This window comes from Hyperolius riggenbachi, chromosome 6 (genome assembly GCF_040937935.1).
Source record: "Hyperolius riggenbachi isolate aHypRig1 chromosome 6, aHypRig1.pri, whole genome shotgun sequence".
Lineage (NCBI taxonomy): Eukaryota > Metazoa > Chordata > Amphibia > Anura > Hyperoliidae > Hyperolius > Hyperolius riggenbachi.
Window position 1 is genome coordinate 204,016,002 of NC_090651.1, and position 27,922 is coordinate 204,043,923.

At 45.4% G+C, this 27,922-nt stretch overlaps 1 protein-coding gene across 7 annotated transcripts in view; it reads left to right on the plus strand.

Annotated features, from left to right (window-relative positions):
• The window catches only part of LOC137521286 (CMP-N-acetylneuraminate-beta-galactosamide-alpha-2,3-sialyltransferase 4-like), a 696,719-nt gene that overhangs the window by 176,880 nt on the left and 491,917 nt on the right, over window positions 1-27,922 (plus strand). The window lies entirely within an intron of this gene.

Consider the following 27,922-nt stretch of genomic DNA (forward strand, 5'->3'; position numbering starts at 1 on the left):
CACTCCAAGGGATTTACGCAACAGGGACAAGTGGGGGTACAAGCCTCGCTTCTGGAAACAAAGGGAGGAGGAGTGGTAACTGAACTGGGGGTGTCAGATAGGATGCAGATCATCAATTTGACTAACCATGTACTTAGTGAAGCCGAACTTAGTGTACTATCCAAAGGACTTTCGTTTGTTCCCTCTTCACAATTTGATTTATTTGATGCTGTAAAGGATATAAATTTGTTTGCGAGGAAGTTAGCCATCAAGAAATATATGAACACTCCGAGTGTGCAGAATAGGAGGGAGCTCAGGAAGGATGAAGTGGCCTTAGCCAATCTTAATGATCTTCTTGAAGAAAATATCTCAGGAGAAGTGCATAAGTGTACACCGGTCAGTAACTTGCAAGGAAAGAGCAAATTTTGCCCCTCCATCAGTCAATATCCAGCTATACAGACATTTGTAGATGTAGTTACGAGAGAACTTGAGGACTTGGCCAGAAGAGAAAATAGGAATAAAGATGCCCTTAATAATCTAACTTACAGTGAAAGGAAAGCCCTTGAAGACCTATCGGGCAATAAAGATTTAATAATCAAAAAATCGGATAAAGGCGGTAATATTGTCGTCATGTCCAGAGAGGGATATGAGGAAATGTGCAACAAACTCCTCAAGGATGAAAGGCAATACCGAAAACTTAGACAGAATCCTACAACTGTATATCAGACTGAACTTGAGGCCCTCCTAAAAACAGCACAAGATAAAGAGATTCTAGACAAGGGTGATTTTGAGTGTATAAATACTAAGCATCCAACTGTGCCGGTCTTCTACGCACTTCCAAAGGTCCATAAGAATTCATCCTCCCCACCTGGGAGACCTATCGTGGCAGGCAATAATAGTTTGACTGAGAATGCGAGCAAATATATAGATTTTTTCCTCAGGCCATTTGTTGAAAGCCTTCCATCTTATTTGAGGGATACGATGGATCTATTGAATAAACTACATGATATCAAAGTCACTCCTAATACATGGCTAGCAACTTTGGACGTTGAGTCCCTATACAATAACATACAACATAATTTAGGGATTGAGGCTGTTGACTATTTTCTGAGATCACGTAGTATACATGTACGTGAACATTCTTTGTTTATTCTGGATCTCCTGAGGTATATACTTACCCGTAATTATTTTCTTTTCCAAAATCAGTACTTCCTACAGGAGCGAGGTTGTGCGATGGGGACGGCTTGCGCCCCCTCATATGCCAACCTCTTCCTGGGTTGGTGGGAGGATGTAAGTGTCTTTGGTGAGGAGCTGGCAGTCTATGCTTCCCACATTTTATTCTGGGGTCGTTTCATAGATGACGTATTCATCTTGTGGGACGGCCCCAGAAATATGTTTTTGGAATTTGTGGGTGAACTCAACAACAATAGTATTGGAATGTTTTTCACTCACGAGATTAGCTCCACCTCCATAGATTTTCTGGATGTGCATATTGTAAAAAACCAGACTGATGGCCTTGACACTAGTATCTTCCGCAAACCTACTGCCTCTAATTCCTTATTAGCATGGGAAAGTCACCACCCTGACCCCCTCAAACGGGGTATACCAAAGGGCCAGTTTCTCCGGGCACGGAGAAATTGTTCGGACCCTCGAGAATTTGATAAAGAGTGTAAAAATTTACATAGACGATTTAGGGATAGAGGCTATCCCCCAAAAATACTTGAAGATGCGGAATCAAAGGCAAGGGCCAGGGAGAGAAGTGATTTGTTACTTCCAAAGGAGAAACGTGAACAGACCATGGATGTAACAAGAATTATTAACACCTTTTCAAAACAATCACCGACTATTAAGAAGATTATTGCCACACATTGGCCTATCCTCCAATTGGATCGAGATCTGAAAAAGTTTATTTCCCCTTATCCACAAATAACTTATAGAAGAGGAAGAAATCTGGGCGATACGTTAGTACACTCTTTTTTACCAGCGAGAACTGGAAGACTGGCGGATAATTTTAAAAAGAAAAAAACATGGTTGGATCACAAACTGAATGGCATGCATAAATGTGGCAAATGTAAGGCCTGTCCCCATGTATCTAAATGCAGGGATTTTACTGCACCTAAAAATGGCCGAAAATTTGATCTACTTGATTTTTTCAATTGCGACACGGAGGGGGTTGTCTATGCAATCCAGTGTCCATGCCCCCTTTTATATATCGGTGAGACCACAAGAGCAGTAAAGACGAGGATTCTCGAACATCTTGGGGACATTAAGCATAAGAGGAACACTTCGGTTGCACGCCATTTTAATGAGATACATGAGGGGGATACTCAATCTTTTAGGTATTGGGTGATCCAGGAATGGCAAATGGGACCTCGAGGGGGTAATTTAGATCAGAAATTAAGACAACTGGAGTCTAAATGGATATATAGACTGGGTACTCTTAGCCCAGATGGCCTAAATGAAGGCTTCACCTTTTCCCCTTTTTTATGAGTAATGATTCTCTGTGCTTCACTATTACTATTCACAGGTTTTCTGATTTTTCAACAGTGCCATAGTAACATCGAAAAAACTGTCTAATATACTTACCCCTTTGGTTGAATATCTGACTCCTATGTGTTTTCAGGCTGTGTCCTATATACTGTTTTTTGTACGGCCAACTGGTTAATTGCACCCCAATATGCCCTTCCTATATATATATATTTATATACCCTACTGATGGAGAATACGTCAGTGGTCACCTTTTTGTTTTGTGCCAAAATATACTTTATGGGCACTAAGTGTTGGCAACTTCCTAGGATTGTAGTCTCCGATATTAGTGTAAAGGAAGAGATGTACTTCCTATCCTGACATGCGATCGGTGCGGGCTGTGGAGGACAATGTGTATCAACAATAGGCGTTGCCATGACCACAGCCTACGCACTGCATCGCTGCGTAGCTTTACTGTCAGGAGTGAGGGGGATGACGTATGCGCCTCACCAGACGCACTACGGAAGTATGTGTAGCCCTAGTCCCGCCGCTGCATGTCACTGATTGGCTGAGGCTTTGAAAGTCTGATGACGGCTCTGGACCAATCAGAGGCGGGTTTCCACGGATCGGGGCTTCTACGTCCCCGCACACAGGAGGTAATATTTGTAGTGTACATTTGTTAGTACCTACGTGTTCTACATAGGATTTGCCACCTTGGGAGTCCTTTTATGGGAAATCTAGGGCACAAAACAAGGGTGTTATTGCTATCATGGGGCTTTATGCAGGAGGCATATCATTGGTGGAGCCATGACAGACGGGGTGATAAACCAATCACAGGCTGGCCTGTTCTGCCTCAGGGGAGTGGTTAATTATCCCACCCTCTGGAGGAGTATAAAAAGATGAAATCTGCCGCCATATACGTTTGGCTGTCATTATGTTATAGGCCTATAGGCTATATGTGTACTTGATTTTAAGAATGTAACTTTGCACCTTATCACAGTTAGCACTGTCTTTGCACTTTTTTTCCCTTGAAAAAGCTTCATTTAGAAGTGAAACATGTCGGGTTGTTTGGTGGGGGTAGTGTAATTTTATATTTATTGGTAATGCAAACAGACCTGAGTAGCGGATGCTACTATTATATTTGCTGACAAAGCGGGTCCTGCATTACTTTCAAGTTCATTTATACAGCATCAGCCATATATCTCTTTTAGCATTTCATTAAAAGTTAAGTTTTATAGAGAGACAGGTGAGGGATATTCTGTGTTTCCTATACTCTTGTTCAGGTGCTGTTGATTTCTTAGTTTGTATAGTTTTTGGTGTCCTGACACCTAATCCCCATTTCCTGTACTTTCATCTATACGTTTATACGTAATTATGGCAGGCTTTCTAGACACTATTCCTGATATAGAGACGCTGATTGCGGAAGCTAAACAGGTTTTTTCCTTGGAGGAACCAGGTCAAGTTACCCCCCCTGAAAATGTAACCCCTGATTCAGAAATCAATGAAGTATTTAAAACAATTTTCAATACCTACAAAGAACATAACAGGAGCTGGTGGGAAATAACGAGCTTCAATACGTATTTGAAAGAAAAAATAACTGTACGGGGCCTTAGGAATTTAGTTACTCCACATAAACATACAGAAAATAGTGAATTTATGGATGGGTGGAACCAATTAAAGACAAAACAGAGTCTAGAATTAATGGCATATCTAAGGGACTTTGAATTGAAAGAACTGGAGAAAATAAATAAAAAATTGGCAGATGAACATAAGAAAGTTCTTACTTTCAAAACACACCCATCATATAAAGAACTGGAGGAAAAACTACAAAACAAGGTCCATAATCATAAAGAATCTATTAAAAGTAAAAAACATAAGAAATATACCCGTGATTATAAAGATTTCAAATTCAATAAAGTATATGATTGGAGCCGTACCCCTAAAAAACCTGTACCAAAACCAGCCCCGGGACCAACAGATACAGAAACGGATACAAATACTAAATCCGAGAGCGAACATAACTCAGAGTCAGAATCTGGGGAGCAAAAGAGGGTACCCAGGAACCCCAAGGGGAGGGGGAGACCAAGGGGCCAGCAACCAAGGCCGGTAGGCACTCCAAGGGATTTACGCAACAGGGACAAGTGGGGGTACAAGCCTCGCTTCTGGAAACAAAGGGAGGAGGAGTGGTAACTGAACTGGGGGTGTCAGATAGGATGCAGATCATCAATTTGACTAACCATGTACTTAGTGAAGCCGAACTTAGTGTACTATCCAAAGGACTTTCGTTTGTTCCCTCTTCACAATTTGATTTATTTGATGCTGTAAAGGATATAAATTTGTTTGCGAGGAAGTTAGCCATCAAGAAATATATGAACACTCCGAGTGTGCAGAATAGGAGGGAGCTCAGGAAGGATGAAGTGGCCTTAGCCAATCTTAATGATCTTCTTGAAGAAAATATCTCAGGAGAAGTGCATAAGTGTACACCGGTCAGTAACTTGCAAGGAAAGAGCAAATTTTGCCCCTCCATCAGTCAATATCCAGCTATACAGACATTTGTAGATGTAGTTACGAGAGAACTTGAGGACTTGGCCAGAAGAGAAAATAGGAATAAAGATGCCCTTAATAATCTAACTTACAGTGAAAGGAAAGCCCTTGAAGACCTATCGGGCAATAAAGATTTAATAATCAAAAAATCGGATAAAGGCGGTAATATTGTCGTCATGTCCAGAGAGGGATATGAGGAAATGTGCAACAAACTCCTCAAGGATGAAAGGCAATACCGAAAACTTAGACAGAATCCTACAACTGTATATCAGACTGAACTTGAGGCCCTCCTAAAAACAGCACAAGATAAAGAGATTCTAGACAAGGGTGATTTTGAGTGTATAAATACTAAGCATCCTACTGTGCCGGTCTTCTACGCACTTCCAAAGGTCCATAAGAATTCATCCTCCCCACCTGGGAGACCTATCGTGGCAGGCAATAATAGTTTGACTGAGAATGCGAGCAAATATATAGATTTTTTCCTCAGGCCATTTGTTGAAAGCCTTCCATCTTATTTGAGGGATACGATGGATCTATTGAATAAACTACATGATATCAAAGTCACTCCTAATACATGGCTAGCAACTTTGGACGTTGAGTCCCTATACAATAACATACAACATAATTTAGGGATTGAGGCTGTTGACTATTTTCTGAGATCACGTAGTATACATGTACGTGAACATTCTTTGTTTATTCTGGATCTCCTGAGGTATATACTTACCCGTAATTATTTTCTTTTCCAAAATCAGTACTTCCTACAGGAGCGAGGTTGTGCGATGGGGACGGCTTGCGCCCCCTCATATGCCAACCTCTTCCTGGGTTGGTGGGAGGATGTAAGTGTCTTTGGTGAGGAGCTGGCAGTCTATGCTTCCCACATTTTATTCTGGGGTCGTTTCATAGATGACGTATTCATCTTGTGGGACGGCCCCAGAAATATGTTTTTGGAATTTGTGGGTGAACTCAACAACAATAGTATTGGAATGTTTTTCACTCACGAGATTAGCTCCACCTCCATAGATTTTCTGGATGTGCATATTGTAAAAAACCAGACTGATGGCCTTGACACTAGTATCTTCCGCAAACCTACTGCCTCTAATTCCTTATTAGCATGGGAAAGTCACCACCCTGACCCCCTCAAACGGGGTATACCAAAGGGCCAGTTTCTCCGGGCACGGAGAAATTGTTCGGACCCTCGAGAATTTGATAAAGAGTGTAAAAATTTACATAGACGATTTAGGGATAGAGGCTATCCCCCAAAAATACTTGAAGATGCGGAATCAAAGGCAAGGGCCAGGGAGAGAAGTGATTTGTTACTTCCAAAGGAGAAACGTGAACAGACCATGGATGTAACAAGAATTATTAACACCTTTTCAAAACAATCACCGACTATTAAGAAGATTATTGCCACACATTGGCCTATCCTCCAATTGGATCGAGATCTGAAAAAGTTTATTTCCCCTTATCCACAAATAACTTATAGAAGAGGAAGAAATCTGGGCGATACGTTAGTACACTCTTTTTTACCAGCGAGAACTGGAAGACTGGCGGATAATTTTAAAAAGAAAAAAACATGGTTGGATCACAAACTGAATGGCATGCATAAATGTGGCAAATGTAAGGCCTGTCCCCATGTATCTAAATGCAGGGATTTTACTGCACCTAAAAATGGCCGAAAATTTGATCTACTTGATTTTTTCAATTGCGACACGGAGGGGGTTGTCTATGCAATCCAGTGTCCATGCCCCCTTTTATATATCGGTGAGACCACAAGAGCAGTAAAGACGAGGATTCTCGAACATCTTGGGGACATTAAGCATAAGAGGAACACTTCGGTTGCACGCCATTTTAATGAGATACATGAGGGGGATACTCAATCTTTTAGGTATTGGGTGATCCAGGAATGGCAAATGGGACCTCGAGGGGGTAATTTAGATCAGAAATTAAGACAACTGGAGTCTAAATGGATATATAGACTGGGTACTCTTAGCCCAGATGGCCTAAATGAAGGCTTCACCTTTTCCCCTTTTTTATGAGTAATGATTCTCTGTGCTTCACTATTACTATTCACAGGTTTTCTGATTTTTCAACAGTGCCATAGTAACATCGAAAAAACTGTCTAATATACTTACCCCTTTGGTTGAATATCTGACTCCTATGTGTTTTCAGGCTGTGTCCTATATACTGTTTTTTGTACGGCCAACTGGTTAATTGCACCCCAATATGCCCTTCCTATATATATATATATTTATATACCCTACTGATGGAGAATACGTCAGTGGTCACCTTTTTGTTTTGTGCCAAAATATACTTTATGGGCACTAAGTGTTGGCAACTTCCTAGGATTGTAGTCTCCGATATTAGTGTAAAGGAAGAGATGTACTTCCTATCCTGATATGCGATCGGTGCGGGCTGTGGAGGACAATGTGTATCAACAATAGGCGTTGCCATGACCACAGCCTACGCACTGCATCGCTGCGTAGCTTTACTGTCAGGAGTGAGGGGGATGACGTATGCGCCTCACCAGACGCACTACGGAAGTATGTGTAGCCCTAGTCCCGCCGCTGCATGTCACTGATTGGCTGAGGCTTTGAAAGTCTGATGACGGCTCTGGACCAATCAGAGGCGGGTTTCCACGGATCGGGGCTTCTACGTCCCCGCACACAGGAGGTAATATTTGTAGTGTACATTTGTTAGTACCTACGTGTTCTACATAGGATTTGCCACCTTGGGAGTCCTTTTATGGGAAATCTAGGGCACAAAACAAGGGTGTTATTGCTATCATGGGGCTTTATGCAGGAGGCATATCATTGGTGGAGCCATGACAGACGGGGTGATAAACCAATCACAGGCTGGCCTGTTCTGCCTCAGGGGAGTGGTTAATTATCCCACCCTCTGGAGGAGTATAAAAAGATGAAATCTGCCGCCATATACGTTTGGCTGTCATTATGTTATAGGCCTATAGGCTATATGTGTACTTGATTTTAAGAATGTAACTTTGCACCTTATCACTGTTAGCACTGTCTTTGCACTTTTTTTCCCTTGAAAAAGCTTCATTTAGAAGTGAAACATGTCGGGTTGTTTGGTGGGGGTAGTGTAATTTTATATTTATTGGTAATGCAAACAGACCTGAGTAGCGGATGCTACTATTATATTTGCTGACAAAGCGGGTCCTGCATTACTTTCAAGTTCATTTATACAGCATCAGCCATATATCTCTTTTAGCATTTCATTAAAAGTTAAGTTTTATAGAGAGACAGGTGAGGGATATTCTGTGTTTCCTATACTCTTGTTCAGGTGCTGTTGATTTCTTAGTTTGTATAGTTTTTGGTGTCCTGACACCTAATCCCCATTTCCTGTACTTTCATCTATACGTTTATACGTAATTATGGCAGGCTTTCTAGACACTATTCCTGATATAGAGACGCTGATTGCGGAAGCTAAACAGGTTTTTTCCTTGGAGGAACCAGGTCAAGTTACCCCCCCTGAAAATGTAACCCCTGATTCAGAAATCAATGAAGTATTTAAAACAATTTTCAATACCTACAAAGAACATAACAGGAGCTGGTGGGAAATAACGAGCTTCAATACGTATTTGAAAGAAAAAATAACTGTTCAAAAAAATAACTTGTTCAGGTGCTGTTGATTTCTAAGAAAGGGGTTCTCAAGGATGTAATTAAAATTCCAATAGGTTGTAGGAAAGCCAGTACGAGAGAAAAGTACAAGAAATTTTAGTTCACGTTTTCTAAATGGGGAAAAAAAGAGAACAAGGGTTTGAATAAATTATGTTCTAATTTAGATTTCTTACAGAAAGGAGTGGTTAGGTCTAACTATAAGTACCCTGAGGGCACAAGCATCTGCTCTGTCAGTTTTCCTGGACACTCTCCTTTCCCTGTCAGTTTTCCTAGACACTCTCCTTTCCTCTCAGCCTCACATAAAGGATTTCCTGAAGTCTGTAGCAAGGTCACAACCTGTTCTGCAGAAGTTAGTTCCCCCGTGGTACTTAAGTTTTTAGTTTTGGAGTTTCTCACCTCGGATAAGTTTGAGCCACTACAAGAGGTACCGATAAAGAACTTAACCCTTAAGGTAGCTTTTTTGGTGGCTATCACCTCAGCTAGGAGGGTGGGGGATATTCAAGCACTCTGCATTAGAGATCCCTATATGGTCATACATGCAGACAGGATTATTTTTAGGTTAGATCCTACTTACCTGCCTAAGGTGTCATCATCTTTCCATAGGCCACAAGAGATTGTGTTGCCTTCATTTACAGTAAACCCACAGAATGAAAAGGAAAGGAAGTTGAGCACTCTTGATGTTAGGACAGTGCTGGTTTATTTTGAGAGGTCAAGGCAATGGAGAAAGACTAGCCATCTATTCGTAACTTTTGGAGGTACTTAACAGAAGCCTCAAATAGATAAAGGAGTTAATAGTCTGGGCCTACACTGATACCAAAGTAGGGACTCCATCTCACATAACTGCACACTCCACTAGATCTCTCTCGATATCTTGGGCAGAGAGATTGGGAGCCTCCTTGATGCAAATCTTCAAGGCAGCTACTTGGTCCAAGCACCTTTATCAAGCACTACAAAGTGGAACTGCTGTCTAGTCAAGATCAGTAATTCGTCCGGAAAGTACTTCCAGCTGTCATCCCACCCTAAGGTAATTTGTTCTCGTTTGTCTCAGGAGGGGCTGTCCTGGAGGATGTAGGGAGGAGGCCAGTGCTGCTTTCCAGCGAGTCCTTCAGGACGGCCATCTTAGTTCCCAACCCTATACAATTTATAAGTGAGCACAGAGGTGTTGGTGGTGATTATTTCTGTCATGAGCTGAGATTGGAGGGAGGAGGCAGGCTTTTATGCTAATTGCTTGTCTTTTAACTTATTCTGATAGGTGTTTTCGTTTGGGGGGGGGGGGGGGGGGCAGACAGACACAGTCTCAGGAGCTGCCATCCTGGAGGACTTGCCGGAAAACTGAGGCCGGTAAGCAGCTCCGGCTTCTCCCCACCCCCCACTGATGAAAGCGTTTGTATTCTCATTGCTACTGCTAATTACAGCAATCCTTATCTGCTTGTTCTTCGTGCTGATGGCAGGTTGTGGAATAAGAGCAATAAAAGCCTCTAACAAACATTTATATGTAAAAAAAATAGAGGTAGAATTTAATTTAATATGCATTTTAATGGGCTTTTGAGATGCCCTTGGGCCAAAAATGGTGCTCAGTTCACTTTAAGTGGAACTTAACTTTTCAATCAAATTACCCCTCAAGCAATCTTTTGTTAGAGAAGATGGGTGGGGAGGGGGGGGTGTTTTGCAACTACAACCATAATCACACACAGCCCTTCAATTCTGTACAGCTATGAATAATACTTGGAACAGGGCAAATGGAATGATAGAGAGGTGGTGCACTGTGTGGTCAATAGAAGCAATTGAGAGGGGAGTTTGCATGGCATTGAATCAGTATAGCAGGGAAGTATACAAATAGAAGAGCAGGCATTTTCTCAAACACTTTTTTTATAGGCAGTATGCAGCTGTGATTTTGAATGGTAAGACATAAGACAATATGACTACTGTGACTATGCTATATGATAAGCTTATTTCTTTAGTGCTGCTGTGAGACTTCAGGTAGGATTCCTGTGTCTGAACAGATAGAATTCCCATTTGCCAGTCCCCTGACCACCCTGTTAGAAACTAGCTCCCCTTACCACTTATCAGGTTTCTCTCAGCTTCTCGATCCCTCTTGTTGCTCTTCCACACTTACTTTATTGATGTTCCCCCTCCTGTATCAGTGCTCTGCCTTTCCCAGGACTACACGTTTACAAGAAACCCATTTTACAGTATGCATTTTCCGGTATAAAATGCACCTATCTTGTACATTTGGACCAGCCGGCACTGTGCAGCCTGTAATGAAAGTTGAGCTCTGTAGAAGCGTGACCTGGCAGAAATTTTTGTCACTATCTTGCTATGATCCAAATCACATTTTGCTGGCCAGACTCTCCTCAACAAGCCAGATAACTTTGTTAAAATTTCACCTAGCCTCTAGTCAGTGAGTACAGCAGGTGGTATTTTTATTTCAGATATCAATATGCCTTTCAGGATTACCAAGCTTTCCCAAACAACAAAAGTGTTTGTTATTTCATGTCAATATTTGCTCTTATTGTACATTATCACTGTCTCATAGAAGTTCCCTTTTGAAAATTCAAAGAGGTTATGTTCTAAATACAGTTGTTCCCACAAGGAAGATGCATTTGGATAACCCTAAAATCAAATTCAGAAGTCGCCTAATGCTGTATTGTAAGTCGATGGCCTTTATTCAATTCACTTTTTCTTCTAAGTATTATCCCACATGATATTTTCATACATTATCAATAAAATTAATTTTGAAGCCACCAGCAAGCAAGAATATACTGGAGGGGAGACAAAGGAAGCCTCTTGAAAATCTGAAGTACCCAAATTGGGCACTTTTTCCCCCCAGGTACACTTTAACACAATATGAGAAGCCAGTTTTAGTTTACGTTTTAGTCATAGAGAGAATCCGAGGACATAAGAACAAAAGTTCTTTAGGTGATACCTTTAAATGACTAACTGTACAAGATTTCTTTGCAAGCTTTGAAAAACTTTGTTTCTTCTTCAGGCATGTTTCAGAACTGCATCAGATGCCTGAAGAAGAAACTTATTTTGGAAAGCTTGCAATGAAATCTTGTACAGTTAGTCATTAAAGGTATCACCTAAACAACTTTTGTTCTTATGTCTTCAGTTTTAGTTTAAACTAAGTTCACAGTGATTGTTAACACCTAGAAAATCACATATAGCTTTGTGCAAAACTGTGTGTAGGCTTGCCATTTTTTTTATAATTTTTCTTTACCTTGAATTTTTTTCAGTTTTGACCTATATAACCAGATTAAGCGATCTTGGTTTTGTCATATATTTTGATGGGGAAACCTTTACATAAAAAATGTATAGGTTTTTCTTTGTTAATATTAGTAGCCAGTTGTAATTTAAACTGAGTTCACAGTGACTTTAAATGCCTGGAAAACTACAGAGTAGTGTGCCAGGCATTTGCAAGCCAGCTGTCAGTTTTTATGATGCTGCTGGATCAAGACCTTAGCTATTCTCATAACTGTTCACTCTACAATCAATTCACAGCAGAAAATACCACTGCAGTCCATACACATTTGCATGGTTGAGGGTGGTTGCTTCAACCCAACTACTCAAATTTGTGACTATGTAACTGCTCTGCGTCCGCCTAATGCCGATGGGCGGTCACGGAGTGGCTCTCCTGGTGGTGTCATGGCAGTTCTCGCAAGATTAGTAGAGAACAAGCGCTCACTCAAGCAGCTCGTTCCATGCAAACACAGAGCCGCCGCGAAGCTAGCAGGCTGCATTAAAGAGAACCTGAACTGAAAATAAACGTCTAAATAAACATACACACATCATACTTGCCTCCTGTGTAGTCTACTTATCAATCTTTCTCCTCTCCTGCGTCCTGTTTGTCCACTGTGATCAATGGAATTCTCCATCCTCCTTTTTGAAAATGGCCATTACCCCATAACAGCTTCCTGGTCAGTACACTGTTAAACTGTAATATCGCTCACTTGATTGGACAATTTCTTCCACATTCAGTTGTAACTGACAGCGACTGGTATATTTCAGTTCTGACAAAATATTGTCAACTGGAAGGGATCGCTGTAAGAAGAAAATGGTGAGCTTCTGAGAGGAACTGACGGTGAGATAAGCATGTAATATTCATTTACAGCTACATCATGTGTTTTGTAACGACTGTGGAACTTTCCCCGTGATCAGCGCACAACGCGTGCGCTGACACGGCGGAAATCCTCCACAAGCGTATAATTTGCAGGAACCCAGCAAAAGGTGCTACGCACCTGTAGAGGGAAATTCCTGTCGGCAGATGGCGCTGGGGAGTGCAGAGGAACCAATCCTCTGTACCTCCACAAGTGCCAGACAGGAATTGTACGAAGCGCAGAACGCAATCGCAAGAGAGGCGATTGCGAATGAGATTGAGCAAAGGGATAGGTTGTATGTGTGTGCGCCAATCCAGTCGCCACCCCGCGACCGCGCACACACAACAGCAGATACGAAATAGGAACGCGATCGCGAGAGGTGCGATCGCCAGACGTGACACAAGGCAGATCAGAATAGAATACGAGGGTAGCAAAGGCACAGCAAATACAATAAGGAGATACGGAAAATAACAAACGCTAGCTAACCGCGAACACCGCACTCATTCGCAACAGTGCACGCGGTTATGCGCGATCTCCACGTAATAAGCACAATAGAGACAAGCACGCCTAACTAACCATTAACAGACAAACATGAAACAGTTGCTTAACGGTTACCTCACCGAGCCTGCAGCAAGCGCAGCGGACAAGACAGACACACGAAAACAGGGACAAACGAGAGATAGGATCCACAGCACTAGCGAAAAGTGGCTAGCGTGATCCAGGTACAGAGTAGCAGAACAGAAGGATCCCCAGCGCTAGCGAAAAGTAGCTAGCGCGATCCCAGGAAACAGAACAGAAGAGATAGCTAGTAGCAACCGCTGCACCAGCTATACTCCAAGAACAGAGATCAGAACCATTTCCTGTCGACCACCATAGGGGCAGGACAATGGCAACAGGCAAGACAAGACTGAACAGGCAATACAGATAATACAACCTGACTGGGCTAGAAGGGGAGCCTAAAGCAACCCCCAGGAATTAACTATACTAGATAGCAATGGCTGACACTCCAGCAGTGTCCATCAGGAACAGACCATGGAAAGGAAATGTCCAGCAAAGCATTCTGGGAGCAGAATGCTTTTATAGTGCCAGCCATCAAAAGAAGGCAGGTAAGGGATTTGCATGACTAATGTATGCAAATTCCTCAGCAACACAAGCTGCAAAACTGACAGAAGCTTTTCTTTCCAGAGTCCTGCAGCATGCAAATCAAAACGATGGTCAAAAAGCTGCCTGCCTGCACAGGCAGCTGAGCAAATCATCACATGTTTATTGTAAATAATTTTACTCCGTTCAGGTTCCCTTTAAGGAAAAAAAATTAAATGTATACATTGCTGCAATCTAGAGCAATGCTGTATATAGGACATGCCTGGCACTGAACTGTCCCTCGGATGGGCTCACAATCTAATCCCTGCTATAGTCCCATGCCATGTAGGCATAGTGTAATTTATTTATGTTAGTATTCATATAGCGCCGACATATTATGCAGCGCTGTACAAGAGTATATTGTCAGGAATTTTTTTTTTTTAAAGAAAGGATCATTTCTTTATCAATAAAAACAAAATGAAGATTGCAGCAGCGATCAGACACCACCAAAAGAAAGCCCTGTTAGTGGCAAGAAAAAAAGGTAAATTCATTTGGATGCTAAGTTGTGTGGCCGTGCAATAAATAATTAAAGCTGTGCAGTGCTGAATTGTAAAAAATGGCCTGGTCACTAGGGGGGGGTAAACCTGTGGTTTTCAAGAGGTTAAAATGTACATGAATGGAAAAGAACTGCCAAATTTAGATACTTACCTTAGTAGAGGGATGCCTCTGGATAATCATGAGGCTTCCTCTGGCCTCCTGCGCTGTACCAGCGCTGGGGGCTCCCTGAACTTTGTCAACAAGGGCTTGCCAATCGGGGCCGGATTTACAGTTCAGGAGCCTATAGGCACAGAAGTTGTGGCACCCTAAGCTCCAGCCCTCACACACAGTGCACAAATTACCTCACTCCCCCTTCCCCACCGGACATTCAGACCGCAAACTAGGTAGAAAAAGATACATCACTACAGCCTTGACATGACCAGGGTAGGGCCCTATTTGAGCCGACCTTATTAATCACCGTAACAGAATCTATGACACCCAATTGGAGTTATAAGGCCACAGCTTTATTACAGTATTGACATTATACATTCGATGAGCTGTGACAAAAACACTGAAATAAAAAGGGGGGGGGGGGGGAACATATTACAATAACAACATATCTCCATTAAACAGATGTCGGGGCGCTTGAGCGCTCTGCAGGTCCCTTGACAATGCCCTCACATGCCGGCCACCAGCCTTCGGCTTACATTATCACATTATACCACCACTCCTCACTCCATTATTGCATTATCCATTATTGCCATTATCATATATATTCCATTATGGGATCCTCATTCGGCGCATTAATTGGTTATGCCAGCTCGGTGGGGAATACTTTCTCGATGTCCAAAGATACGGCATTGTCAAGGACCCGCCACAGCATTCGTCCTTGCCCTCTCAAAGACGAATGCCCGCCCACACGCAGAGCGTTGCCTCGAGAGCCTCTCTCAGGCCATATAGTAAGATGCTGTTGCCCAGGTCGTTTAAGTGCACTCCATCCCTTTCTAGATGCCCTGCCGGCTTTTCGAACAGCGTGGGCCCTTTTGTCAGTCTTTGACCTGGGGATGTGCACCCACAAGCTGCTTTGAGACAGCGAGATATCCTCCCGCTGCACCCCCCTTCCCCCCGCTACTTCTATTGGGGCCTACCAGCTCCCCCAACCTTAGAGCTCCATGGAAGGCTAATGCAAAAGTCAGTTGAAACAGCCGAACTTCGTGTTCACTGCAGCAATATACTTCCAGTGCACCCAGTAGTTCAATCAGCAGTGCCAGCGTGATGGCCCAATTATTTTTTCCATTCTTTTCGCCAGTGCCTCAGCCCTGTCGCAAGATACATGGCGTACCGCCCCTAAGTCTGGGTCAATCCCGTCGTTTACCGACGTGCCCCATGGGTGCGATAGGTGAGGGATAAGGCGATATTTACCTGCCTCTTTTTTGAGGACCACGCCTAAGATGTGTAGATTGGGTATGGGTGGGTGCTGAAAGGGGACTGCCATCCTTTCCATGGCTAGCTCCTTGTCAAGTTTCTGTGCCACCACCTCTGGGAATTGGTGAGCGGATTTCAAATTTTTTGTTTGCCGTTTGAGTAGGCCGATTTGCATGGCATTACAAACCCCTCCCGAAAGCCATATGCTAGAAGGTCGGCCTGCTCCCTATTGGGGTACCTATCTAGCCATAGGGCCATCGCCCCGAAGTTAACTAGCGTGACCCCCTTTCCCAGTTCCTTGCTCTGTCTTGGTTCCCTTTGTGTTTTTGTTTCTTTTGAAACAACTAGCCCCTGGATGCCCGCTGGCCCCGCAGGCCGCACAATAGTGCTTATATCTGCATGTGGTTCCCCGCTTGCAGGTATCATTGTTGTAGTTCCAGCATAAACCTTTTATCTCCTGGGCCAGCGAGGCATCTGCCCCGCCGTCCGCTGCTTGAAAGGGGGTGTTGTGGCCCCCCTTGTACCCGCTACCGTACTCCGGCTTGGCTGAGCTACTCAGCGACATCCATAGCATGATGTCCCTGTGTTCCCACTTCAAAGATGGCCTGACTGCCATTTTTTTCCAGAACTGTTCATCATAGATCAGCCAGGCCTTCCCTCCATATTTGTGATATGCTTCCCTGCTGCCGTCTAAATAACAGAACATTGCTGCGCACTGTTTTGGGGTCTTCTCACCCACTATGCTGGCAAATATGTGAAAAGCTCTCGACCAATTGGGAAATGTGCTAGGTATCAATCTATACATCCGCCTTTGGTCGTCCTCTTCCCTGCGGTGCTCCTTGCCCGTTTCCCACTTTTCTATGTTATAACTATCTAGCGGGAGTACTGTGAATATGTCGATGTACTGACCTTTCCAAATTTTTTTCTTTGTTTCCTCGGACACATGGAACCCCAATGGACCCACGAAACAGACGTAGGTGCTGCTCTTGGCCGAATCAGCCACTCGGGGGTCCGTTCAGATTTCTCAGTCTTTCCCGCCTCTGGGGTTGCTACGGCCGGCAATTGACCATTCCCAACTTCTGGGACCAAGCAGCTCCCTTCCGCCTGTTTTGCGTGCCCCGCTTCCTCTCCCCTACCCCAGGCCCCCACCTGGTGCGTTGTCTTATTCGCCTTAATGGCATTTAAAATTTCCAGCAGCAAGGTCCGCTAGTCCACATCTTGGGCAACAATATTAGCAGTTCTAGGCACGGGCATTTCGTTAGCAATTAATCCATTTGTCTCACCTGTCCAGTTGTCCGTCTCTGGAGGCGCCGCTGGTCCTTCCCTTCCATGTGGCCCCTGAGCTATCTGCTCCCCGGAGCTGTGGTGGGTGACCTGTGGGGGCAATAACAAAGAAGAGACTCCCTCCGCCCAGTTATACCGCTGCCGGGCGACCTGTTGCCGTCCATCGCCTCTGTTGCTGGCCCGTGGCCCCCACCCTGGCTTCTAGGGGCCCCCCTGCCCGCTGCTGCCTGTCCCTTCTGTCTCTCCCCGCCCCTCTGGCTACTTCCCTGCGCCTGTCTATCCCCCTGGGGCCCCCTGTCTGTGCCTCCCACCGCTGGTCCCCAGTGCAGGGCCCTGGCTCTGCAGTGAGCCCTTTTCCTGGCCGTATTTGTGTGGACCCAGCGCTGTTTTGGGTCCCCCTCGGCCATGTCTGTGTGGTCTGCGGGTGGGGGGGTGGCTGGCCGGGGTCGGGGCGTTCAATTTGTGGGCTGAGGACGGGCCCTTAGTGGCCCCACCGCTGCCTGCGTAATCGCCGCTTACCTCCCCTTTTTGGCCCCGCTGACTGGGGCTGCACAGTGCCCCGTTCGGGCGGTGGCCATTTGGCTGGAGCCCAGCAGTGCCCGGGCGGCGGCCATCTTGCCGTGGGCCTGTAGAGGCCGGGCAGCGGCCATTTTGCTGGAGTCTGCTGGAGGACGGGTGGCGGCCATTTTGAGAAGCTCCCAGGAGAGGAAGGGGGCGTGGAACTGCCGGCTGCTGCGGGCCGGATGGATCTCTACTCCCGGCTGCGCTGCCTTGGACTGGGGGGCCGACGCCTGGAGCTTGTGCTGGGGACATACCCCCGCACCCTGCTACAGCATTCTCCCGACGGCCCCCAGGCTGGGACCCGTCGTCCGCCGCGCAGATTCCCGGCCTGGTGGGGGCAATGGTGGAACCCGGGTCCTGGCCCTCCTCACCCCTTCTCCTACTCCTGACCGGTGATCCCGCAGGGCTAAAACGGGCTGGCGGCCTCCTCCTCCGCAGGTTCGCCGGGCGCGGGGCGCCCGACAGGTTAGTGATTTGTGCCTGGAGCCACATTGTCCCCTGCTCGCCTGGCATGGCCCGCACCCGGTCCCACAGCTGTTGCAGGGAGAGGTCCATGGGCTGCAGAAGTTGTACTGGGCCTCCTGCCGGGGATGGATGGGCCGGGATGGATGGGCTTGGCTGGGATGGCTGGGCCGGGATGGATGGGATGGGATAGCTGGGCCGGGATGGATGGGCTGGAAAGAATGGGGTGGGATGAAAGGGATGGGATGGATGGATGGTGCACAGAAAGAGCCGAGCTTTGGACCCCAGGTCTCCTGTGTCAGGGGCAAACCTTTACCTGGTAACTATACCAGAGCAACCTGAAGCTGCCCGGAATGGGTGGGATGTCTGGGGTGCCCAGAAGCAGCTCTGGATGGGATGGGAGGGAGGTTGAAATCTGCAGGACGGTCGGATTGTAGGTATCCCCAAGGAAGGGAATGTTATTGTTTGATGCTGGGACAAGGGTGGGGAGGGATTCTGGCTAAGGCCTAATAAAGAAATACTGCACTTACCCCAGCCTTTGCTCCAGCGAAGAGAAGTTTGCTGTATCCACACGATCCAAAAAGCAGGCTGCTCGGCCAGCCCCCCTGGTCTTATAGTGTCCAAGCCCTGGCCAGGACAATCCACCTTTCCTTCACACCTGGCGACCCTATTGCTTGGCCAGTCCAGCTCAGAGCCCACCTGGTCACACCCCTCCTCGCCCTAGCTGCGCCCAGCTCTCAGGTTACTGTCCGTCCAGCAGCTGTAAACACATCACACTTCGGCTCAGCTGGAGCTGCACCACCACACAGACTCAGGGCAGAGCTGTAGCCTGCAGTATGTGCAGCTATTCGCTGCAGGCTGCTTTCCATGATGTCGCTGCATCTCCACTTTGAATGTCCTCCTTCGCCCGCTAGACTGGTCTGCACTTGGAAGGGGGGGGGCGGAGCTTCTATCAATTGTCAATTGCCTTTCCTAGCTGCTCCGCTTAACAATCCAGGGGCAAACGCAGGATTTTTAAGGGGGGGGGGGGGATTCCTGAAAGGTCCAGAAGCACTTATGTCCCCGAGTGCTTCTGAAGACCGGTGACTCCATGCTGCCCTGGTACAAAAGTGCGCTGGCGTATTACGGAGCCGCCTATCTTTGGAAGTACTCAAGGACACAAGTGTTTCTGAGGGCTTCTGGTAGCAGCAAATTTGAATAGGAACAGCGCTGGAACAACTCCCTGAGAGAGGAACGGGAGATAGACTTAGTTTGGACAATTCAGTGGAATATGCCACATAGTGTCACATAGCGCAAGCGATAGCCATATAATGCAGGGATATATGCATCTGCGGAAGATGTCAGCGCTATATAAATACTAAATAATAATAGCATCTGTAAAAAAGCTACATATCAATTGAGAGGATAGAAACAAATTGCAAGTCTCACAAACCAATTCCAGTAGCAGGGTACATATATTGTCAGTATATATAGAACAGTACATCCTTTCCAAGGCTTGAAAAGGGACAAAAGAATTTGACACCAACAGCTAGTACCCAGTTTTTACAAAACTTTTAAAGTGATACAAAGGGCTCATTCACACTAGGCAAAGCATGCATGAACGCAATTTCATACATGCATTGCAATGTGCTAAATCGCATAGGTCGTCAGCTTCCATTCTATTAAAAAAACATGCATGACAATGCATACGTTGTGTGCGATGATGTTCCCGGATAAGTTACAACGCAGCACACGGGAACGCAAACTGTAGTGTGAATGGTAACATGAAAGTCTATAGACTTTCATGTTACCTGCACTGCAGGCATTATGTGTGGTGCTGTCTGTCATGACTCACCGCACACAAGGGCCTCGATTCATAAAAGTGCTGTCGGTAAGGTAACGTCGAGCGTGGAAACACCGCTGTCGGTATTTCCGCCTTCAGGGTGGTAATTCATAAAAATGTTGCTAGATGTGACAGGCGTGCGGAGATATTCCGCTGTAGGCAGGCGTTAGGCTGTCGGGAGACATGCGGAAACAGGAGAAGCAGGCGGAGTCTCTCCGTGCGGTGTTCTCTCTGCAGCTGCTTGGGAGGTCTGTCCCATTCACTGCAATGTATTCCGCACGCTTCTCGCCACATTAGAGGTAGCGGTAATACCCGTCCGCATACCGCTACCTCTAATCTTTATGAATTGACTACTTGTTACTTTTGTTATGATAATCACCGCGCAAGGCGGTGATTTATCACTCTGCTCGCGAATGTCGGCTTTTCATGCGGAAAAAGTCTTTATGAATACAGATTTTGCTGTGTGGTCGGTAAAGTGAGCCGTTTTCAGCATATCCGCATGCGGGAATGCTTTATGAATCGAGGCCAAGGTGTTTATGAGGATCTGCAGATATCATAGACTATTAATGCATTTTGCAGGAATGGATCTTTTGCAGGAACAGATCTTTTGCAGATAATGTTCTTTTGAATGTGTACAGGCATCTTTGTGTAGAGCATCCTGCAAAGATTTTTATCTAATGAGGAGTTTAGCACAATAGAATAGACTGTGTAGGTATGGCTCTCATACTACATGGAAGGGGGTAAAATTGGTCTGATATCTTTCATTTATCTTTCAAGTGTGTATGTAGCATTAGTGTGAATGAGCACTAAAGCAATAACAATACTACCATCTAAATAGCATCTTCAGCAATAAATAGACAAACAAACCCTTGCAGTTGTGCTGGGCCTTTTAACACCTAACTTTACAACACAGCATAGAAAGCAAACATATCTCCACATTTAATGTTCATATCAGAAGACACACTTTTTGTCACAAAGGTGCAATTCATGGCAGCACGGTCGGAATGGGATGCTAAGGGTACACCAGAAAAGTTTCAGGGAATAGGTTGTGAGCACTTCTGAGGAGAGTCCATAACAGGGAGATGGACACATGCGGCGCGTGCGGCGAGCCGCTCCCCCCAAAAATAATTGGGTGTCACCATGCACTGGAATATGGGGTCATTGGCAGACTCAAAACTACACAAAATAACAAAACAAAAAAAAATACACAAAATAAGTAGTGGTGTTATTCACAGAGATTCTGACCAGATAAACTTTAGATTAAATGATCAAGTAGTTACATGCCTCATCATAATTCATCAAGTAGTCAAATGCTGCAAAATAAAAATATTAAGTAGTCACAAACCTCCAGATAAATAATAAAGTAGCCAGGTGCCTTACAATGAACAAAATAAATAGCGAGGTGCATCAAAATAAAATAATTTGGTAGCCAAATTGGCTCTGTATACATAAATTAAGTAGCCATGTTCCCCAGAAAACAGAATTAAGTAGTAATGTGCCCATATATATCAGTATTAGGTAGCCAGTGCTGGCTGCCAGCAATGCAGGATGGCCTTAGAGTATGCAGGGCCTGAGGCAAGTGTCATATGAAGGGCATAGAGCCTGAGTATAGTTGGTAGGTAGCCAGCTATAAGTGTCCCCAGTATAGGTAGTTATATATATAGGTGCTTCCAGTATAGGTCGCAAGCTATAGGTGTCCCCAGTATAGGTAGTTAATTATATGTGTCCCCAGTATAGGTAGTTAGCTATAGGTGTCCCCAGTATAGGTAGGCAGCTATAGATGCCCCCAGTATAGGTAGCCAGGTCTATAGGTGTCCCCAGTTTAGTTAGCCAGGTCTATAGGTGTCCCGAGTAAAGGTAGTGGCCCACAACAAATCCCTGGCCGGCTGGCACCTCCTAGCCTTGCAATTGCCGCAAGGCCACCACCACAACACATTGTGTCATCCATGCCCAACTCCCTGGCCCTGGGGCCTCCTCCATTTGTGCATAATTGCCAACAGGTCACCACCACCAACCCCCAACACCACGCATCGTCCACCATGACCATCTCCCACAACAACTCCCTGTCCCTGGGGGCCTCCTTGTGAGCTATTGCCAGCCCCACACTGACCTCTCACAACACACACAGTCTGTGGTCACCCCCCACAAGTCCACAACAGCTCCCTGTCCTTGGGGCCCCTCCGTGCCTTGTGCTTCATTTGCTGCCAGCCAGCACCACCGACCCCCACACAAAACAGCTGGCCTGGCACTGACGGGACTCACAGCAAGCAGGCCGCACAGAGACAGCAACTCCCCGCAGTTTCCATTGCCAGCTGCTCTGACCGTGCGTCCAACGGTTCTTCCCTCTCCTCCCCTGCCTTCAGTTCAGACAGTGTGCACCTCACTACCCTACCACATCGTGCCTAAAACACACCGGCCTGCGTGAGAGAGTGGCAGGTCCTGTGTGCTGTGTCACTCACTCACTGAGTTCCTGGCTGACCGTGGCCTAGTCCTGCTGCCCCTTCCCCAGCCAGGCACCAGACCAAGCATCCGACGGTCCATCCCTGTCCCTCTCCTCCCCTGCTTTCCGTTCTGCAGACAGTGCGCAACTGCGCTGCTGCACACCCCCACTACCCTACCGCGCCTGCCAAAACACACCAGCGTGAGAGAGTGGCATGTCATGTGTGCTGTGTCACTTAGACTCGAGTTCCTGGCTGACCGTGGCCCCCCATCATGTGGCGACTCCAGACTCGAGTGCTGCCCATGATCCGTCCGTCCCTGCAGTGTGCGGAGCTATGATGCAGCGAGCAATGCGAAGCATTGACATCTTCATAGGCCTCCACTCTGCTCACGTGATGACGTCACCGGCCACCACAGTCGTCTCGCTGGCCTGGCCCAGAGAGGAGAGGGGCCTCTAGGGGTCATGTGACAGTGACGTCACACAGTTTTTAAAAGGCCCACCGAAGAAAAAACGGTAATCCGGTGGATTAGTCCGACACTGTATGGCAGCACGGACACATACAGCCAGCACTACATGGGTTAATGAGGGAGAGAGGAGGAGTGGAGAGACTGAGATAGAGCAGAGAGCATATCTGTATTGCAGTCCCACATCACACACATCACACAGAGGCTACTTGCCTGTAATGTGTCGTCTGTCCCTGCCAGCCTCTCACACACTCTCTTGAAGTTTAGGGAGTGTCAAAAACTTTTCAACCCATGAAATACCTTTATGTAGCTGTCCACATGCAGTCTTTACAATGGTCAGAGAGCTGAGTTTTTCCCACAGACCCTGAAGGATGCAAGCTTCTGTATATTTACCAGCTTGCCCGCTTTAGTGATCTCGGAATTTTTTTTAAAGGTACAGGAGTCTAACCCCCGGCTAAATGCGCCAGTGCAATCCCCCCTTTTCTTAAACCCTCTTGGCAGTACCCTGATCCCAGGGTTCCGGGCGGCTGAGTACAATAGGAGGAAAAAAAAAATTAGTCAGCGGCAGTGCACACCACCTCCCAATGCACTCGCAGTGACACAATACTTTGCTTGCCGCTACAGACAGCCGCTGGGGATACTTGCTAAATATGCTATGCGGCTGACTCGATCGGCATCGCGCTGATGCCGTGAGCAGCAGGCTGCCTTTGTAATATAAGGTGCCTGTAGGCTTGTGCCTACAGTGCCTTATGGGAAATCTGGTTTGCTTAAATCACCCTCAACTGCACCTTCCCCTAACTACCTGTCACAGACGAGGCAGCTGCGACGAACTGCACCACCGCCGCAGCTGCCTCCATGCCGCCATCCGTCTTCTCGGCGTCCAGGACGCCAAGGACGGAGCGTTCATTAGCTGGTGAGGTCACCGTCTCGCGCGGGCGCGCGCACAGACAGGACCTTTATGCGGGGAGAAAGCCCGTCAGCTGACCTGCTGGTCTGCTGACGTCAGAGTCCCACGGCGCCCAGGATTGGCTGATTCTTGGGGGCGTGCCAGTGGGGTCTCCTCTGCTTCTTAAGCCTCCGGGCTGCAGTCAGAGGTTGTCTGTTGTCGTGAATGCCTCATGTGTTAGCGCTCAGACCTTAGACTAGATCCCAGGTGTTGATATCAAGGACTTCACACCTAGACTAGGATATTGTTATATTGTTCTGATTACCTGTGTATGACTCTTGGCTAAACTCTGACTCTGATCTCGCTTCCTGATTTTGTATTTCTGCCTATCTGTCTCTCTGTTGCTGAAACTCTGCCTGATTACCGGTTACCCTCTTGCCTCACGATTCTGTACCGATACTTACCTCTCTGTTGCTGAACCTCTGCCTGATTACCGATTACTCTCCTGCCTCACGATTCTGTACCGATACTTACCTCTCTGTTTCCGAACCTTGCCTGTCAGACCCTTTTAAACTCACCAGTGGGCCCTCGCCACTGCTGAGGTGCTAGCTTCACCAGCTCCTCTGATGAAGTTATTCTTTAGTGTAGTACTGTTTGCGTTTCTGCTCCTAGGCAGTACAGTCTGAATCACCTGCTTCTCAGGCGATCCTTAGTGCAGTACTGTTTGTATCTCCTGCTCCTAGGCTGCTGTACAGTCTGAGTCACCCGCTCCTCGGGTGATCACTCGGCAGCAGTACACTCTGAATCACCCGCTCCTTGGGAGATTCAGTCTCTTCAGTATTGTATCTCCAGCTTGCTGGAGCTTGAACCCTATTACACGGTCAGTGTACCGAAAGTACCTCACCAGCCCCTCTGGTGAGGTCTCACAAAACTATTAAAGTTACGGTTGCACCAATCACTACACACTCAGCTCTTTGTGTTGCTATACTCGTATTATTGGTGATTCTGCAGATCACACATAATCGGGTATAGCGTCTGCATTATTGGTGATTCTGCAGATCACCAAATAATCAGACATCTGAGTTGCGACACCCAACTGTTACACTACCCATATGGGTTTTTTTGAAGGCTGTGAAATCCATTGTTTACCTCCTATAAAACTGTCAGTGTGGACTGGCTTAATTAATCTAATCTAAAGGACTCCTTCCATCCTACAGTGACTCCTAAAGTTGCTCACCTCGTCATTGGATACTCTACTGTAGGCAGCAGCTTTTGGCTGCCATTAGGCCTGTGGCCCACTTGCTGCGCTTTTTTGTAAATCGCAAAAGGCTTGCGATTTCCAAAACAGACATTTTTCGATTTTTGACTATTTCCGGATTGATTGTGATTTGCCTCTTCAGCACTGATTTGTTGATTGCGGTCAATCAACATGTGCTGTTAAAGCACTGCCAGTGGGCCCCAGGCCTTTGTGAGACTTAGGGCCGGTTCTCTTATGAAGCAAAGTGAAACATTTGCATCAGGCGCAGATATTACATGGGGCAGCATGTTTGTTGTGTGTGTTTACACTTAAAGCATGCAGTCAGAGTAGGATGAGAAGCGAGGTGAAGAGATGATCATTGGGGAAAAGCATCTTGTTGTGCTGTGTAAGGAGTCTTGACAGTGAGTGAGGGGGGAGGCAAGAGAGCAGTAGTGTTTCATTTGACTTGCACAGCAGAAAGGAGGAGGTAGCACTGCTGTCCTGACTGAGGAGGAATGGAGACGGCCGACTGGCTGAGGGAGAGCAGTTTGTTTGTCACAGACACGCAGCCAGCCAACCAGACAGTCAGTGTGTTACTATGTTGAGCTGCAGCATGTCATGTCTCTCGGGTCATTCCAAATCGGGCAGCAAAAAGTCTCGGACCGGCCCTGGTGAAACTTACATGTACACAGGTACAGGTACATGTATCCTAAGCTTGTTTATGTGGCATGCTACATTGTTCCATTCCTTATTGGCCCACCGGAAGCTGCTCCATCATGTGCAGCACTTTCATCCCTCTTCAAAGCAACAGTGTTGCTCTGGTGTAGTAGAGCGACTCGTCCATACGGAGCTCATTCCCCACTGTGTCACCCGCTGGATCGAGATCTTCAGAGGCTATACCAATAGTGCAAGTGTTTGCACCTTACTAAAACACTAAACGTTTGTTACTGCACTGCAAAAATGTTCATAAGTGACACACCAATTTAAAGACTGAAGAAGATGAGTGAATTTAAAGACAGTTGTTGAGAGCACCTGCCATTCTGTAGAAAGATGCACTGTAGTATCAGTAGCGAAAATTAACTGTATGACAGTTTCTTGCAACTTTTAGCTAGGTGTGGTCAATCCACAATAAAAACCGGGAGGATTGAACTGCCAGTAATTCAAGTATAAAACATAACTTTTTAATGTCCTACAACGTGACAATATATGTGATTTATAGGTTTTAATGTTAACCTTGAAATGCATTTTCTATCTTCTACTGATTTTATGACATATTAAAAGTTATGTTTTATACTTAATTTACTGGCATACCACAGATACACCCACCCAGTTTTTATTTCTGAATGAGCACAAATGCAACCTATGCAAAACATGTTGTGCCTCGATTAAGTAAATCGGTGTTAATCAATTTCTGTCATTTTTATAAATGATCAATTTATAAATTAAATTTGATGGTTCTGTGTATGTCCAATAGGTGTTGTAGTACAGTATTAAGAATGCTATGTTATCGTGCTTATTTCATGCAGCAGTTACAAAGGACTTGTACACTGTCTGGTGCAATTTGGAGATATCATGGAAAATTATAGTAGATGAAACCTCTAAATTCAAGGGTTACAGAACAGACCCATAAACTTCAGCATAAATATCTTTAAAAACCCAAGGGATTTGTCACAACCTATCAAAAAGCCATTGTGTTACAACCTTTCAAAATTCCAGTCAAAACCTAACCTACAAAAATGTAACTATATATAAAAGATTACTTATGGTGGGATGAATTCTTCTACTGTAGAAAAAACTACCTTTTTATTTTAGCAATTCTATTTTGTGCAGTCCACTGTTCAAGCACATTCTTTCTCTAGGAATGAATGTGGCGGGGTAGTGATGTCTATGATGCACTCTCTGGTCTTATCAGCAAGTGGAGGAGGTTCTGCTCTGATGGAAGCTGTGCAAATGTGTACCATGCTCGTTCTGCGAAATGATTGTTAACGTTAAACTACCAAAACTGTCAATTTCTGGATATAAAAACCTTTAATGACTCAGTTATGCTGTTTTCTTATGAACAGCATAGTAACATGCCTTTAAAGAGACACTGAAGCGGAAAAAAAATTATGATATTATGATTTGTATGTGTAGCACAGCTAAGAAATAAAACATTAAGATCAGATACATCAGTCTAATTGTTTCCAGTACAGGAAGAGTTAAGAAACTCCAGTTGTTATCTCTATGCAAACAAGCCATTAAGCTCTCCGACTAAAGGTGCGTACACACGCCGGACTGGAGGCAACGACGGGTCCGTCGTTACCTCCCGCTGGGTGGCGGATCGCTCAGAAGCAGCCGTATCAGTCCGCCGACAGTGCGTACACACGCCGGACTGTCGTTGGCACGCCCACCCAGCGGGAGGTAACGACGGACCCGTCGTTGCCTCCAGTCCGGCGTGTGTACGCACCTTTAGTCTTAGTCGTGGAGAGGGCTGTTATCTGACTTTTATTATCTCAACTGTAAGTGAACTGTTTACTTTTCCTCTGCTAGAGGAGAGGTCATTACTTCACAGACTGCTCTGAAAGACTCATTTTGAATGCTGAGTGTTGTGTAATCTGCACATATTATAGAATGATGCAATGTTAGAAAAAACACTATATACCTGAAAATAAAAGTATGAGAATATTTTCTTTGCTGCTAATCTTCTAGTAATTATTCATAGTACACAACCAATTCACTATATTATATATATTTTTTTCGCTTCAGTGTCTCTTTAACATTGCAGTGATACATTTTATTTATACCATTTAGTGAAACCTTTATTTTTTCAAAAGTGCGAGCATGTTTATATTCAAAGCCTTTGGGTGCATGTAGCTTATAACATGCACTTGCTTACTATTAAGTGTGTGTGTGTGTGTGTGTGTGTGTGTGTGTGTGTGTGTGTGTGTGTGTATATATATATATATACATATATATATATATATATATATATATATATATATATATATATATATATTATACTAT